Source organism: Nicotiana tabacum, chromosome 9 (genome assembly GCF_000715075.1).
Source record: "Nicotiana tabacum cultivar K326 chromosome 9, ASM71507v2, whole genome shotgun sequence".
NCBI classification, from domain to species: domain Eukaryota; kingdom Viridiplantae; phylum Streptophyta; class Magnoliopsida; order Solanales; family Solanaceae; genus Nicotiana; species Nicotiana tabacum.
The window spans coordinates 109767791-109780464 of record NC_134088.1 but is presented as its reverse complement, the minus strand read 5'-3'; the positions used below and the strand labels follow the sequence as shown (position 1 = coordinate 109780464).

The following is a 12674-nucleotide window of genomic DNA, read 5'->3' as shown; positions in this document are numbered from 1 at the left end:
CAAGTTTTTTGAATGGCGAACTTAAGTATTCTAGAGATGTCTTCATTTATAAATTAAAGACCGGATAGTTGAATAGACATTTGTTTTTGCACAAAATTGTGTTTTCAATCTTCTATCTTATCTCAGGAGGTTTTATCTAAACGGTAGCATCTAAGTCAAGATAATTATTCCCCTTTGACTTCAAAGTCAAATGCCAAATGAGATAATTAACGACGAAATACTCAAAAGGCCAAAAATGACAATCAAATAGTATGAATTATAATGTTTACTTTTTTCCATAATCAATAATCATGCGTAATATTGTATAGATTAAGATTTCATGCCTCTCTTTTTTCTTCTTTAACATTTTTCTTTTGATTTTCAAAATTTCATTTTGCTTTGTGGAGCTTTTACTACGTATAGCTTCAAATTTTAAATACGTATTGATCCATTTTATACTTGTACTTTTGCTAATGTTGGAATTTTACTTCAACTAGTCAATTTTGCGTAAACCATCTAATTATTTATTAAAAAAATTATGTAATTATTTTTGAAAATAAAAAGTAACAGATTTGAAAGTTAATATAATATATAGGTGGTATGATATTTCAAAAATTTGGAAACCACCTGAAAATTTAATTCAAATGAGCCTTTATTTCACGTAAAAGATTATTGATGTGAATATTAGGACATCTAGATGAAATTTAGAGTCCATTACTCATATGATCACTCAACTATCCAAAATTATAGGCTAAAATTATTTTTCTTTCATTTGTAATAGGAAAGTCACTCAATTATTCCTATTGCACATAAACGGTCACTCAACAGGAATAATCAAACTTTACGATATGAAAATATGATGTGGCAATCCATATAAATTTTTTTTTATATTTTTTTACCAAATAAAATAATTAACACCCAAACAATACATAAAAAATCCACCCACACACCCAACCTAACCCGCTAAAATTAAAAATTCACCCACTAAATAAAATCAAACACTAAAATGCATCCATATTGCAAATGCCCCCCCCCCCCCCCATAGTTTCACTCTAGTCCTTAATCTCGCAACCTTTATTATTTTATAAAAAGTAGAGAAAAAATCGTGAAAAGAAGAATATAGGTCATTGAGAAAAGAAGAACACAAGTCACTCTAGTCCTCAGTCCTTAACCTCGTACCCATTATTATTTTATTAAACTAGAGTAAAACCATGAAAGAAGAAGAAGAAGAAATATGCTTTTCATAAGGAAAGGGATGCATTCACAAAGGGGATGCGTTACAGTGTTTGATTTTATTTAGTGGTGAAATTTTTATTTTTAGTGGGTCGGGTTAAGTGTATGGGCAAATTTTCTATGTTTTTTGGGTGTTAATTATTGTATTTGGTCTACAAATACACTACGAGAAAATCAGCCTATGGCAACGCATGAAAAATCGTTGCAATAGACATGTAAACTGTTACCATTGATCTAGTGCAATGGTTTAGCAACCGTTCCACCAGGTCGCGTGCCAATATCTCTGAAGCTACGGTTCGCGTAACGGTTGTAATAACTGTTGCGATAGGACCATCTATCGTAACGGTTATTCCTCTTTCTGATGGAACGCTTATTTTTCCTCTATTGCAACGGTTCAAAACCGTCACCATTTGTTTTAATGCAACACTTAAGTTATGGCAACGGTTATTTAAAGATATCACAACGGTTTTCTAATGCTATTGTTACGTTTTTTCATATTGCAACGGTTACTATAGGAACAGATTGCATGACCTATTGCAACGGTTTACACTATCTATTGAAATATATTTTTATCCTATTATAACGGTTCTGGTAAGCTATGAAACAACTTAACTATGATATATACACCTTGTTGCACAATTATAAATTTTAATACACCAAAATTTATATAAGTCGCATAATAAACTACTCATAAACTTTTGCAATCCAAAATAATTGTCCAACAAGCTATATAGTAATATCCATCAAAGCAAAATGTTCAAACCCAAGTGCATAAGTTTTACAATTCAAGAGTTAACATAAGCTTCAAAATATTCCATACCAATATTCCTAAAACATCTAAATTCCAACAATAATTCAAGAATCTTCTTAAGTAACGTCTAGATCGTCCCTGTCTTCGTCTTCCCTTTTATATTTTCTTCACCTACAAAAAAGGATAAATAAAGTCATTACCTTTAGGAACTAGTTGACAATTCAAGCAAGCATCAACAGAAAAGCAAGCAATTCAATTAAACTTCGTGTTAAATGGGAAAATCATAATGGCCTTTCCGGTTCCATCATAATTGGAAAGAGTAGAAACAAAATTCACAGTAGAGAATTTTCTCAATCATTTCAGAGAATCTTCCTTAGAAAAGGAGCCTCAAGTTCTTCTAGGGGATGACAATAGCACTGTGCAGGCTATTGAATCAACACACACAAGGCGTCGTGCACTTGCATTGCTCGTCTTTCAAAAGTAAACTCAATCAACAGTAAAAGATTTATTTGAATATTAATCAGCAACATTTCATAGCTGTACATATGCATGAATAGCAGGTTCATAGATAGGAGTAAATTGTGATAGGTTACATAGTTGATTTTTCTTTCTTTTTTCCTCCCCTTGTTTTAAGTAGTGTTGCTACAGTAGCATTTAAACAGAGGACAATTGTTGGTTACAGTCTTTTCTGCATCTTATACTTGATTCATTTAGCTGTAATGAACCAGATATAGTAGTGGTTTACTACTTTAAACAAGTAGTGGTTTCTTTCTGGCATGTAACTCCTATGTACGCATTGATTCAGTTTCAATATGACTAGTGATTACTTGATTGAATTCACAAGATTAAAGTAAATATTAATCCTTCTCTCAAGTTTACCTTGTGGGAATCGGAGTTCCAATAGTTAAGAAAATCCTTAAAGTGAGATTCCGAAACATCTACAGGTCAATTCTCCATTCGAAGCTCGTCATTCAGATAGGCTTCAAAGTGATCTTTCTTCAATTGATTCTTATACTTTCTCCAAGCTACCTGAATTGAATGAAAAACCTATATTTTCGCATCCTCTAGGATGTCAGATTTTGCCTACAAATTTTGGTGCAATTAGGTTAGTGTAAAAAAATATGAAATATCATCCACGCTTATTGAAAATTGAGAATTTCAAACCTTGATATAGTTCCACATATGATCTTTTGTGTCTAGTTTCCTCCAATTAAATACATTTAGCGGACATAAGGTCCCATTCCTTGCCAATGTGCCGATGAGCTACCCAACTTTTTTACAACTGCTTCAGTTGGACCAATGAGCTGATTCCTTACTCTACTTTAATATACATTTGTTTGACGGTTAATACACTTACGTAATGCATAAATAATTTACTCATGTTAGAACTGATACCTAAAAAATTTTCAATTCAAATAATTCATGATGACACACATAGTCTTTGCAGTAACAAAAACCAATTGTTCTCTATTTGCCCGCCCTTGTCTCCATTTTATTTACCTAAGTTCTTACTTGAATTTGGTGACATATGTCTCATCATTTACTTGATTTTCACAGTAAGAATCTATAACATTTTCTTTGATCTTCACGTATTTGAAGAACATGTTACAGCAAAGTTCGACAAAAAAGAACACGCTAAAATTGAACAACCAAAAAAGTGGAAAAAATAGAGTACATGAAGCAAGACAGTGGAGTTTAATTCTTGTTGGAACTAAAATGACTATTCATTCTTCTTGGCAACATAGTTACAAGATTAAACAATTTTTTTAAATAATTCAGTCTAGTTGGCTTTAAATTACCTTATTCACCCATATTAATCCGTTTAGGTTTAGTGATATTTTCACACACAATAGGTGTGCAAACCAATTTTTATACAAACAAATCCAAAATATGCAAATTATTTCAAAAGCCAAAGTCAAAACTGATTCTCCCAAAACCAAACATAAATCAAACCCCAAACCCATCAAATGCCACCTTAGGAAATTAAAATGTCTTTTTCTTCTGATGTTTTTTAACAAAATAGTTAGGATGTTGGTTTTCCTGAAGTATAGACTGTTACTTCAAAGTGTTTTCTATAGAAACAAACCTTGAGAATTTGCATATGAGGTGACCAGATCATGAAAGGTTAGCTCCAAATGATACTTTCATTATTAATTCTCTTTTACGTGTAATTTCTTTTTATAGATTTAGTATAAATTTTACACTAATCAAATCATGAAAGATTATATACAACTTCAGCTACAAGTAGATCAACACTGATGATGGAAAAAATTTCTACATCATCAATATATTGTAGTCAGCCATAACATGTTATACTTATAATACTAAGCAACAACGAGTATGTTTAAGATCCTAGAGTACTAGTAACCCTAGAGTAAGGCCGTCCTATCTACGTTTCATCAACTGGAAACTTGTCGAGTCATAGTTCAAAATAATTGACCACAAATAAATATACAATGCTGACACTTCTACCAATACAATAAGATTAATTCATGTTTGCTATAGTTGATATATTGATCAACTCAAAAGCAAGTATCAACATGCGTATTTCAATGCAACTACCAGCGGAACACTCAAACTGAAAGCTTGATTCATACACACAACCAGTGATATTTATCCCAAATTTTGTTAAAAATACTTTTAAAAACTTATAGTGATATTTATTCCACAGCTACCAGCGGCAATTTCTTCTTCAGTGAGGAATGGAATCTGCGAATTAGGGCTCAACTGTTGTGAAATTACAAAAGGAGTAGAAGAAGAGAATGCAAAGTAAATCAGAAAATTTATGAGAGTTGAGCAAAAACCTAGAATTAGGGATCTGTGAGAACTTGAAGTGTTAACCGAGATAATTAATCGAGAAAAAAACCCTAAAATTATTCGATGGTTCGAATTGATTGAAGGAGGTGATTTTTTATTGTGGAGGAAATAAAGTTTATGGGGTGTTTTTGCTGAGACTCTGGTGGGTTTAACGGAGGTTGGCGGAGGGATCGACTGTCGCCGGCGTGGGACTGTCACCGGCATGAAAAGAGCTGGACAGAGAGATCGATTTCTTTGATTTTGGGCGTGAGGTTTCTCTTTGATTTTGGGCGTGAGGTTTGACAGAGAAACTTAATATTTGCCTTCTCCACTTTTAATTAATTAGTAGTATTACAATATACAAAAGTACAAGTTAATTAAAAGTGTGCCGACAGTACCTTGCCTTATTGTAACGGTTACAACCGTTGCAATAAGCATCTATAGCAACGGTCTTTGAACCGTTAGTTGATTTTCTAGTAGTGATATAAAAAATCAATGTGGACTGCCACATCATATTTTTTCAACAAAAAGTTTGACATTTCGATTGAGTGATCATCTATATACAATAGAAATAGCTAAGTGACTTTCCTCGAATAAAAGAAAAGTGACTTTAATTCATAATTTTAAATAGTTGAGGGATCATTTGTGTAATTGACTGAAATTTACTCATATCTACACAATAATATTGGGTATTTTATGCAATTTATCATTTTTGAGAAAAAAAACTTATAATAATCCATCATAATTGAATGTCATTTTTGACATTTTGAAAATACATGGATTGACCATTCATTTTTAGTCGTTATGTTTGATCAACGAGGCCTAATGTTTTTTTTTTCCGGTATCTGGTATCCGTATTTTGGGTCCGATTAAATCCGGATTCGCGCCGGAAAGTCTCACATTGGGGGTTAAAATGCTTCCTAATAAAGGCAACTCCATATCCATGGCTCGAACCCGAGACCTCTGGTTAAGGACGAAGGAATACTTATCATTCCACCACAACAAGGCGGTGGAAATGTTCTCCAAATAAATGATTAAAAGGATTTAATTAAATTTTACTTTTAAAAACACGACAAAGAGAAGACAAGACATAAATAAGAGACATGGCGTAAAAGGAGACAATCACGACTAATAAAAGGTAAAACTTTTATAAAAATAACAAAAAACATCCATTCTATTACATCAAAGGACTTTAGTTCATGTTTCTTTTTTCTTTCTATTCTTGGTGTTCAGCTATAAATCTAGAGCATTACAAGTACTTCTCAACCTTTGATTTTGTCGGCTGTCTTTGCACATTTGATAATGCAAGTCTCCATCATCTTCTTATCTGTCACACAAAAAAAAATCTCTTTAATACGTGTATACGAGATTTCCTAATTCATTGTTGCAAGAAAATAAATTAAAGCATAGCAAACTTAACATTAGACCCAAATCGATCACAATTTTAGAATTAGATAAATAGATAGATAGATTGAGAGAGATGAGCATTAAGAGTTCTTATAGGATGGATAAGATTCATTCATCCTTAATCAAAAGTCTCAGGTTCGAATCATGAGAATAAAAGAAAATTTAATTGATAGGGAGAATGTCCTCTTTTAATAGCCTTCTTGAGCCGAGATTTTTTCGGAAATAGCCTCTCTAGTCCTCCGGGATAGGGTTAAGGTCTGCTTATACTATACCGGTTTACCCTTTCGTAACTTCACTTGTGAAATTCTACTGGGTTATTGTTGTATGGCGGGGCGAACCTAAATTAGTCAGGATCCAAAACCGGGTATCCGGACAGGGTTGGAGACCAAAAATGAAAGAGTGAGAAGAAAGAGAAAGAAATATAGACATACCTCCTTTATACTTAACACAATCATTAATGGTACAATGTTTCCATTCCGACGAAGAAAGATTGGGGTTTTTACAATCTTGTTTACAGTATTCATAACAGCCAGAAATGTCAGCAAAGCAAGTTGAGTAGCATTCATCAACACATTTTTCATATGGATCTTCATCTGCATGCACAAAAGAAACCATAATTGTTGTGATTATCATGAGAATTACCACTTCTTTCAAAATCTTAAGCTTCATTTTTTCACAATTTCTCACTTAAGTATTTTTCTTTGTTATGCAAAATGAAGAAGTATAGCTTCACTTTATATAGGAGATGTACATAATCTAGTATTTAATGATTATGTTTTAGGGAGGAAATTAATATTAATGATAGTAAGACTTAAAATCTAAAGGTAGTTGTTATGAGTAAGACCTTAGTAAATGCACAAGTGTGGACATGATCTGTGTTTTACTTTGTAACGGTTTAGAACGGAGTAAATGCATGAGGATTATGGCGATCTCTTTTTATGTTTTACTTTTTTTAATTCTTTTCTCCTAAAGGGCCATAACCAGGGGTGTACATAGGTCGGGTTGGTTCGGGTTTTTCAATTACCAAACCAAATCAATGATGTCGGGTTTTTAAATCTATAAACCAAATCAAACCAATAAAGTCAGATTTTTCAATCTCGGGTTTTTCTATTTTTTTTCGGGTTTTCGGGGTCTTTTCCGGTAAAGTCTTCATAGCACAAAATATGTAACTTGTGCTCCAAATATTTCTTTAGTCCTAGTACGATTACAACTATATAATGTATTTTCCAAGAAAATAACACAGTAATATGAGATAAGTCATAGCATTATACTAAAATATTCAATAACAAAGATAATAAAATTGCATAAAGCAAATATTGCTAATTAATTAGCCATAATAAAAATTAACATAATCTAAAAATACTAATATATGTCATGCTACAATAAGTGTAGAAATGACACTAGGTAGCCACTTTACAGGGCTGTATTTAGGAATTAGCCCGTGCGTAATGAATTTTAGTTTTTCAGTTCAAATTTCTAGGACAAAAATGTCATAAATTGTCCTGAAGTTAAGATTTTTAGTTTAAAATTTCAAGACAAAATAAGTATTGGCTGATCTCTAAATAGTATCCCTGAGAATGGTTATTTGTGCACTTGCCCCCAAATAAGTATAGCTAATAAATATTATTAATTACATAACTAAGTACTTAAAAAAAGATAAACTAAGTTATGCATTTTCATTATAAACCAAAGTAAAATTTAAAAATAGATATCCAACACTATCGTCATTCCTAGTGTTGAATTGAATTTCTTTTGTTAGTATTAGTTTTGATTTGAACTTTGTTTAAGTTAATACATTTATGTGATAGAAAATGTATTTACCATTCAAGAATATTATGTCCAAATTTGAAATAATACGTTAAAAGATAAAAATGTAAAAAATTTTAAGAAATATTTATAAATTTCATTACAATAAATATTTATATGTGTAAAATATTTTAAAAAATTATATAAATGTACTATCGGGTTGGTTTGGTTTCGGTTTGACTTTTTTTAGTTAAAACCAAACCAAACCAATTATGGTCGGGGGTTTTTTGCAATACCAAATTAAATCAAACCAAATCACAATCAGATTTTTTTCCGGTTTGACTTGGAATATCGGTTTGGTGCAGTTATTAATTTTTTTTGTGTACCCCTAGCCATAACAAATATATTTTGGAGAGTTTAGGTAGGTAAATAATAGTAAATATTTAAAAGGAAAAAAATTGCATTGATAAAAAGCAAGAGGATGAAACAACTATTGAAAAGAACGAGATAGAGCTGTCAAATTTGGCCCAACTCCAAATGACCCGTCCAACTCGCTCAAGGTTGAGCTGGTTATTGACCGCTCATTTATTGAGCTCAACTCATCTCAACTCATTTAAAATTAGACTGATATTTAGACCAAATTGATACTGTCACGATCCGAAATTCCCACCTTCAGGACCGAGATGGCGCCTAACATTTTACTTGCTAGGCAAGCCAACTTTAGAATAATATTAGCTATTTTTAAATAATTTTAAATTAATTAATAACAAAAAAATAAATACGAAAATAAAATATGAAATAAAGTGAATAATCCATAATAATAGCGATGTCTAAATACCATCCTAGAACTGGTGTCACAAGTGCACGAGCTACTAGAATAATATAAATAAGGGTCTAAATGAAAATAAAGCCGTCTGACAGAAATACACAGCTAAAATAAAGTAGATGGGGACTTCAGAGCTGCGAACGCCATGCAATTATACCTCAAGTCTCCGGCGAATAGCTGAATCCGAGCAAATCTATTGTACGCCACTGGGACCAACTCATGTATCTGCACAAGAAGTGCAGAGTGTAGTATGAGTACAACCGACCCCATGTACCCAGTAAGTGCCGAGCCTAACCTCGACGAAGTAGTGACGAGGTTAAGGCAGGTCACTTACATTAACTTGTACGCAATAATAATAGTAACAACAATAATAGAAATAAAATACGTAACTCATTTCAACAGTTGAAGCCAACTCGGCAGTCATAACCAATTATTATTTCAATCAGTTTCCGTTGCGGCACGCAACCCGATCCCACAATATATTCATTTTTATTTTTGTTGCGGCGTGCAACCCGATCCTCAATATATCCTTTCAATCAATTCTATTGCGGCGTGCAACCCACTCCTCCAATATATTCATTTCAATCAATTATGTTGCGGCGTTCAACTCACTCCTCCAATAATATAATTTATCAATTCTTATAAAAAAAATTACTTCAATAAATGCAACAATTAATATGAAATTATAAGACAACAAGCATACAATAATTATGATTTATTTAGAAATAAGCAATTAATTGTGGAAATTAAGGAGGAAATAGATAATTTAATAATTAGTATGCTAAATGTCAAGTAGAAATTAAGTCACATAAATCAAATAAGCATGTAGCAATTATAGCATGGATTCAAGGCATAATATTGAGCAAGGAATATAAGAGAAACAAGTAATACAATAATTAATTCATGATTTAAAATAATTTATATTTTTCAAATAATTATGTAAACAATTAATTTGACGACGTGTAGACACTCGTCACCTAGCCTATACGTCGTTCATATGAATTTCACATAACAAATAATTCAAGGGTCTATTCTCTCAAGTCAAAATTAACCACGACACTTACCTCGCTTCGCAACCAATTTCAAGATTTCAATAAACCTTTGCCTCGCAAATTCGTGTCCAACTCTTCAAATCTAGTCACAAACAATTCAATATACTCAACACGAATCGTAGGAATTAATTCCATATGAATTTACTAATTTTTCGGATTAAAATTCAAAATTCATTTTAAAAATCGACAATGGGACCCACATCTCGAATCTCGAAAAAACTCACGAAATCTGAACACCCGTTCTGATACGAGTTCAACCATACAAATATTATTGAATTCCGATATCGGATTGACCTTCAAATCTTCATTTTACATTTTTGAAGATTTTATAAAAATCTGGTTTTTCTTCCATAAATTCACGAATTCATGATATAAATGAGTATAGATTCATGAAATATAATCAATATAGGATAAGGAATACTTACCCCAATGTTATCCCGTGAAAATCACCTAAAAGTCGCCTTACCCGAGCTCAAAATCGTGAATAATGAAAAAAAGGGGACGAAATCCCATTTCCAGAACTTAAGTTTTGCTGTCCAGGGATTTCTTCTTCGCGAACGCGACAGGACCCTCGCGTTCGCGAAGCATAATTTTGTGCTGCCCAAAATTACTCTTCGCGAACGCGATGCCTTACCAAGCTTGGCCTTCGCGAACGCGATCTCCCCTTCGCGAACGCGAAGCTTTAGTGCCCATTACCCGGCATGGCCTTGCCCTTCTACGCGAACGCCTTCACGTGTTCACGATGAACACTCGCATCGACACTTCGCGAACGTGGCCCCTTCTTCGCGAACGCGAAGAGCAAAACTTTCCTGCCTCCAGTTCCCCTTCGCGAACGCGAGACCTCTCTCGCGAACGCGAAAAAGGAAACCATACAGTACACCAGAAAACTTCCAGCAAAGTTCCAAGTCCAAAATTCAACCCGTTAACCATCCGAAACTCACCCGAAACCCCTGAGACCTCAAACAAATACACCAATAAGTCCTAAAATATCATACGAACTTAGTCGAAACCTCAAATCACATCAAATAATGTTAAAACCATGAATCATACCACAATTCAAGATTAAGGAACTTAAGAATTTTCAACTTCTACGTTCGATGCCAAGACCTATCAAATCAAGTCTGATTGACCTCAAATTTTGCACACAAGTCATAAATGACATAACGAACCTATGAAAATTTTTAAAAGTGAATTCCGACCCCGATATCAATAAAAGTCAATTTGTGGTCAAATTTTGAAATCTTTAAGCCTAAAAGCTTCTAGTTTTCGTCAACGGGCGATAATTCAAGTTAGGGACCTCTAAATTAAATTTCGGGCATACGCCCAAGTCCCAAATCACGATACGTACCTACCGGAACTGTCAAAACACTGATTCTGGTCCGTTTGCTCAAAATATTGACCGAAATTAACTCTCAATTGAGTTTTAAAGCTATATTTCACATTTTAATCAATTTTTCATACAAAAACTTTTCGGAAAATTTTACGGATTGTGCACGCAAGTCGAAGAATGATGAATAGTGCTATTTGAGGTCATAGAACCCAGAAATGAATGTTTAAATTAAAGATGATATTTTGGGTCATCACAGATACACGAGCAATTTTGCTAAAATATCTTTAAAATATATTTTTTATATGTTATATATGATAATAACAAAAGAAAAAAAAGTCTTATTTGATAATTAAACAATTCATAAGAAAATAATATATATTAATTAAAGCTTGATAAGAGTTGGGCGGGTTGGGCTATGACCTAAATTTTAGCTCATCTTGACCCAGCCCATTCCCCCTCAAGTAACTTGTAAAAATGACACCATGTAGCCACTCTAAATGGCTGCTATTTAAAAATTAGTCAGTGAGCCCCGAATTTCAGTTTTTCAGTTTAATTTTTCAGGATAAAAATATCTTGAATTGTCCTGAAGTTAAGATTTTTAGTTTAATATTTCAGGACAAAATAAATACTGGTTAATCTCTAAATAGCATCCTTGAGAATGGTTATCTGTGCAATTGCCCCAAGTAACTTTTGGGCGGGTCAATATAGACTCAGCCTGTATTGACCCGTCCAAAATCTGTCCAACCCGCCCATTTGATATCCCTAGAACGAGACAATTACGTTCAATTTTATGGTAATACCAAACCAAATCCAACCAAAATATCTCTTGCTTTTCTTTTGAATAGATGTGAACCTAAATTATACTATATAATAAAATTATATTAGTTTCATTGACTACTCGCATGCGAGAATTGATTTTACTTACAAGATAACTATATGGAATATCAAAGTAAAACGACAAAAATCTATAGTCCTCTATGAGTGTGTATTAGGGCTGCTTATCGGGCGGATTGGGCGATTAATTACTCTTAACGGTTTGGCTTAACAGTTATCGGCTTTTAAATATATTAATCTGCTAGCCACCCGATAAGATATCGGGCGGATTGGTATCGGTTTAGCTCTTATCGGGCGGTTTATCGGCCTAATTAAATCTATATTGCGTGCATTAATTATTTTTTGACCGTCTAGCATACAAATTCATAATAGAAAATTACACATTGAGTCCCGACAAACATGTCTGTTAACACCTACATAAAAATGATGTAGTGTGTCATGTGTTATAGAGTGAAAAAAGTAGAACACATTGTAGGCTAGATTACATCCCAAAGCAGACTACATATGAGTCCAGACATACATGTATGTTAACGCCTACCATTAAATCCCAAAGCAGACTACATTACATGAGTCCAGACATACATATGTCTGTTAACGCCTAGCATACAAATTCAGAATAGGAAATTCCAGTCTATATTCAAAGTGAGTCCAGGATACATATTTCAAAATGATTAATCCATAAGTGAGCAGAATACACAGAAATGTTTGGCCTGCAGCTAA

At 33.0% G+C, this 12674-nt stretch overlaps 2 long non-coding RNA genes across 2 annotated transcripts; both read right to left on the bottom strand.

The window, feature by feature from the left end:
- Positions 1 to 1905: 1905 nt before the first annotated feature.
- LOC107827232 (uncharacterized) lies at positions 1906 to 5082 on the bottom strand. The gene is made up of 3 exons (XR_001657481.2): positions 3128 to 5082; positions 2843 to 3046; positions 1906 to 2134 (listed from the first exon to the last, which is right to left on the bottom strand). It is a non-coding gene; the product is annotated as an uncharacterized LOC107827232 (long non-coding RNA).
- An 806-nt stretch (positions 5083 to 5888) lies between these two features.
- LOC107827234 (uncharacterized) lies at positions 5889 to 6858 on the bottom strand. Its single transcript, XR_012695163.1, has 2 exons — positions 6598 to 6858; positions 5889 to 6086 (listed from the first exon to the last, which is right to left on the bottom strand). It is a non-coding gene; the product is annotated as an uncharacterized LOC107827234 (long non-coding RNA).
- Between the last annotated feature and the right edge of the window lie 5816 nt (positions 6859 to 12674).